Source organism: Erythrolamprus reginae, chromosome 8 (assembly GCF_031021105.1).
Source record: "Erythrolamprus reginae isolate rEryReg1 chromosome 8, rEryReg1.hap1, whole genome shotgun sequence".
In the NCBI taxonomy this organism is placed as follows: Eukaryota; Metazoa; Chordata; class Lepidosauria; order Squamata; family Dipsadidae; genus Erythrolamprus; species Erythrolamprus reginae.
In genome coordinates, this window is record NC_091957.1 from 40,397,146 (window position 1) to 40,403,075 (window position 5,930).

The following is a 5,930-nucleotide window of genomic DNA, read 5'->3' on the forward strand; positions in this document are numbered from 1 at the left end:
AGAAGGAATGGGGATTTTTCAATATCCTTCCCCCAAGAGAGGAGAGGGTATGGGGATTTTTTCAATATCCTTCCCCCAAGAGTGGAGAAGGAATGGGGATTTTTCAATATCCTTCTCCCAAGAGTGGAGAGGGAATGGGGATTTTTCAATATCCTTCCCCCAAGAGTGGAGAGAGAATGGGGATTTTGCAGTATCCTTCCCCCAAGAGTGGAGAGGGAATGGGGATTTTTCAATATCCTTCCCCCAAGAGTGGAGAGAGAATGGGGATTTTGCAGTATCCTTCCCCCAAGAGTGGAGAAGGAATGGGGATTTTTCAATATCCTTCCCCCAAGAGTGGAGAGAGAATGGGGATTTTGCAGTATCCTTCCCCCAAGAGTGGAGAGAGAATGGGGATTTTGCAGTATCCTTCCCCCAAGAGAGGAGAGGGTATGGGGATTTTTTCAATATCCTTCCCCCAAGAGTGGAGAAGGAATGGGGATTTTTCAATATCCTTCCCCCAAGAGTGGAGAGGGAATGGGGATTTTTCAATATCCTTCCCCCAAGAGTGGAGAGAGAATGGGGATTTTGCAGTATCCTTCCCCCAAGAGTGGAGAAGGAATGGGGATTTTTCAATATCCTTCCCCCAAGAGTGGAGAGGGGATGGGGATTTTGCAGTATCCTTCCCCCAAGAGTGGAGAGAGAATGGGGATTTTGCAGTATCCTTCCCCCAAGAGTGGAGAGAGAATGGGGATTTTGCAGTATCCTTCCCCCAAGAGTGGAGAGGGGATGGGGATTTTGCAGTATCCTTCCCTGGCCATGCCCACCAAGCCACGCCCACAGAATCAATAGTAAAAAAAATTGGATTTCACCACTGTGACATGGATGTTTTCGCTGGTTATACAGGGAAGTTAAATAGTTTTGGAAGGATGTCAGGAGGACACTATAGAGTGTCTTGCACAATTACAGTCCTTTGATTTGCAGCTTGATTTAACTTGAGGGATTCTGAATGACTGAATTATTCTTATTTCGACCCCTTTTTAGAGACTGCAAAGTAACCAAGTTTGGAGATACCTATCTACAGATGCCACCTCTGAATCTGAAGTGTTTTACCTCCCCCTCCCAGCACAGAGGTTCTATTTTGGGGTGCTACAGAATCAAGTCATACTCTACAACAGAGTTTCCCAACCTTGGCAACTTGAAGATATTTGGACTTCAACTCCCAGAATTCCCCAGCCAGCTGGCTGGGGAATTCTGGGAGTTGAAGTCCAGATATCTTCAAGTTGCCAAGGTTGAGAAGCACTGCTCTACAAATAACAGTAACATTTTTAAATCTAGCATCTGTGACCCATTTGTTTTTTTTCTCTTCCAAGCACAAATGGAAACATGCTAGGGAGGGAAAGCTCGTGCCCCTTTGCCTGGAATTTCATTTTGAATTAAAATGTAGCTTCTCATTTAAGGAGGGCAGGAACAGTCTTTCAACTGCACCATCTCTTTGATGTATTCTGGAATCTGGTCCTTGTCTTGCCTGAGCACCTCGATCCCACTTATTTAGAGAGACCAATGTAAGGCACAGGTTCCCCAAAGCTTTGCACTGTGTCTGGGCATTGCGGTAGGAAAACTAGATCTTTGGATTTGGGGAGAATCACAGCTCAGAGGTCATGGAGATACCCTCACATTCAAAGGTTCGTAGATTCAATCCTATGTGCCTTTAGGAAGAAGAGTTGTGAGGGTCTACTTTGCATTGGTGGAAACCTGCTCATTGGTGTAGCAGAGTTACTAGACCAAGCTAGACCAAAATTGTGAGGAACATCTATGTTTCTAGCTAGCAGGTTCTTGTCATCTTGTCAACACACACTTCCCATAGATGGGAGCAAACGCATCAGTAGGCTCAGTAGACAAAGCTGCTCAATTGATTTAGGGGCCCTCACAACTTGGCTTAGTTTAAACCAAACAAAATTAGTTTAAACTTCTGCAAGACTCACTTTACTGGGTGTTTTAAACTTGGGTTTAGCTGGCTGGGTCAGCCATTTATAACCAGTTGTAGGAATAAGGCACAAGAGTGGGAAAATAGTTGAAATGATCCACCTAATTCCTTAAATGAACATAAGAACCTTTCTTACTACAAGCTTGGGTTGATGTGTCTCCAGACTTGTTAATTTAGGGAACAAAAATTCCAGCATTGTACTTTCTTCTTGATTTAACCAACAGTTTGTTGAGGAACCCACAATTTGATGGATTTGCACAATACAGCGAACCAGTAAACCCTATGAAGTCCCATTATGGCTTAGCTGTGTTTACTTGGTTTTAAATACTACACATGTACCACTGCAGTATACTTATGGCAATCAGGAGACACATGTATTAGCCCTTCTAACCTCCACTGAACCTCTCGGCACATGAGTCCTGTCTGATGACTAATAGTTATCGGATTTCACTGTCTTAGACCTCAAAAATCAAAATCTTTTTTAAAATGATGTTTTATTTGATTCATGCCACAAACATTTGTACGCCAACCTATTTCCACAGAGTTATTTCCTCCTTTCTAAAATAGCTACTTAAAACATGCTGACCTTTCTTCTCCCTGCCTTAGAACTTATTTGAGTCTTGGTGGTTGTGGGTATGCATGCCACACATATACAACAAATTCTGCAGTAGTTTAGGACTATGAAAAACTGCAGCTTACACCACTAGCTGTTATGATAAAAGCCATAGACAAGATTCATCCTGCTCCATTTGGTAAACACATACAAGATAATAATAGTTAGAAGGAACTTTGGAGGTCTTCTAGTTCAATCCCCTGCTTGAGCACCCACAACTTCTGAAGACAAGCTCTTCAACTGGCTCATAATTAGGAAATTTCTCCTTCATTCTAGATTGCTTCCCTCCTTGGTTAGTTTCCATCCATTATTCCTTTGATGCTTTGGAAAATAGTTTGACCTCCTCTTCTTTATAGGAATCCCTCAAAAATTGGAACTCTGCTATCATACCTAAGTCTTTCTGTTCATTAGACATACCCGTAGCCTTGCTTTTAGGGTGTTTTTTTTTTTTTTTGTATCATGCCAATTTTGGAACATTTAATTCATTGGGAAACAACTTTCTAATGATACAGTTCCTTGTGTGCATCAAGGAACTGGGGAGAGGCAGCTTCCCGAATCTACCAGTTACGCTGCCCCTGATTTGAGGTTATTGTGAAAATGGTCTCCTTTTGTGAAAATTAAAACATCAGTCTAAAAATGCTCTTTTTGTGTGAAGGGTAAGCCAAGAGTTTTGTTAAAATAAGCAAGGAAACTAAGTTCTCTTCCTTTAATCATGTGCAGACTTACTTAATGGGTAGCTAGATAACTTTGGCTAAATATGGTTAAATCATGGGTGTTGCTTGAATCGACAGTCAACTGTCACAATTTGGCAAAAATAATAATGGTTTGAATATCTGTTTGCTGCATATTTCCTTTGTTTTTTCATAAACCTTTGAAGCTATCTTCCTCTGGCCTGTCCAGTTTAAAGGCCCCTATCCCAAGCATTTAAGGCTTCTGCCATAAGTGATATATTTTTCTTTCTTTGTTTTTGGGAAGCTTTTTCCCCAGGATCTCGAACTGAAGGCATTCTGACTAGTGTGACTCCCTCAAGTTGTGTTTTTTGCAAGACCTTGTATACAATATAATAATGGCTGACTGTATACCTCCTTCTTTGTTGTATATATTTTTGTTAACCATACTCCTATCTTCTGCAACAAAGCAAGCTATTTATTTCGGAAATTTATTTAAAGGGTTAAAATGCATCCTATTGTATTTATTATAACTTTCTTAATTAGCTCCTCCTCCTCCTCTTTCTTGCAAACCAAAGTAAAGAATTTCTGAACCACTGGTGAAATAATGAGAAGAAAAACCATTCTATGGGTGGTGTCTAAACCACATCAAAGCAACTATACAATAAAAAAAATATCTATATATTCATTCTGAATCTCTTTTTTTGTTCTTGTTTTGATGTGAAGGATTGGAAAAAGTCTGAGTGCCTCTGGATGGGCTGTTGTGTCCTAGATCAGTGATGGTGAACCTTTTTTATTGGCTCAGGTGCCAAAAGGGCACAGGTGGGTATCCACACCCACAATGCAATGCCCTTCCCCTACAAGGGGCATACATAACTGCACCAGTGTGCCTTTCGTCCCCTGTCCAATTCTCTCTCCTTTATCTCATATATCTTTTCTTCCTTTCATATATCTTCTCTATTTTTATATCTTTTCTTCTATCCTTTTCTATCTATCTATCTATCTATCTATCTATCTATCTATCTATCTATCTATCTATCTATCTATCTATTTTGTCCAATACACAATGAGGGTTTTAGTGGGTATATATATATATATATTCGTAAATTTTCACGGGTATATGTATGTATGTAGATTGTTCTGAGTTCGGGTTTTGCCCTGTGTAATATTTTGCATGTCTATGCGACGTTTCGGTGAAATCACATTCACCATCATCAGGCTGAAGTTCCAAGCTTCGTGTTGTTGTAAAATGGATTTTACAACAACATCCATTTTACAACAACACGAAGCTTGGAACTTCAGCTTGATGATGGTGAATGTGATTTCACCAAAACGTCGCATAGACATGCAAAATATTACACAGGGCAAAACCCGAACTCAGAACAATCTACATATATATATATATATATATATATATATATATATATATATATACACACACACACACACATACACACACACACACAGTAAAATACATGATGAAGGTTATAGAGGAGATACTCATAGTAAAATATATCTAAGAAAGAATAGAAAAGAAGATATAGTAATAGAACATATCAATGAAAGAATAGAAGAAGAGATATAAGAATACAAGAAAGGTATAGGAGATATAGGAGAGCAATAGGACAGGGGACGGAAGGCACTCTAGTGCACTTGTACTCGCCCCTTACTGACCTCTTAGGAATCTGGATAGGTCAACCATAGATAATCTAAAGGTAAATTGTTGGGGGTTTGGGGATGACACAATGGAGTCCGGTAATGGGTTCCACGCTTCGACAACTCGGTTACTGAAGTCATATTTTTTACAGTCGAGTTTGGAGCGGTTAATATTAAGTTTAAATCTGTTGTGTGCTCTAGTGTTGTTGTGGTTGAAGCTGAAGTAGTCGCCGACAGGCAGGATGTTGCAGCATATGATCCTGTGGGCAATACTTAGATCTTGTTTAAGGCGACTTAGTTCTAGGCTTTCTAGGCCCAGGATTGAAAGTTTAGTCTCGTAGGGTATTCTACATGTCAACATTCTACATTCTATATATTACTACATGTCTATTCTCTTCATTATGTATTGTGTATTGGACAAATAAATAAATAAATAAATAAAAAATAATTAATTAATATTAACCGCTCCAAACTTGACTGTAAAAAATATAACTTTAGCAATGAAGTTGTCGAAGTGTGGAACTCATTACCTGACTCCTTAGTGTCAACCCCTAACCCCCAGCATTTTTCCCTTAGACTATCCACGATTGACCTCTCCAGGTTCCTAAGTGGTCAGTAAGGGGTGTGCATAAGCGCACTAGTGTGCCTCCCGTCCCCTGTCCAATTGTCTCTCTTTTTCTCATTTATCTTTTCTTCCATACCTATATCTTTCCCTCTATTCCTCATTGACTTATTTTATTTTATTTTTATTCTTATATCTTCTCTATTCTTTTTTTGATATACTTTACTACGTGTATATTCTCTATAAACTACAATGTGTATTGGACAAAATAAATAAATAAATAAAAGAAATAAAAAACATGTGCACAATCCCATGCCCCACTGTGCTGCCTCCCACGCATGTGCACAACCTCACTGAAGAAGCCTTCGGACTTCTGGTTGGCCCATTGAACCAGTTTTTGCCACCCCCAGGGTTCAGAAAAGCCTCCTGAAGGCTGCGGATGGCAAGAAACAGCCAACAGGAACTTCT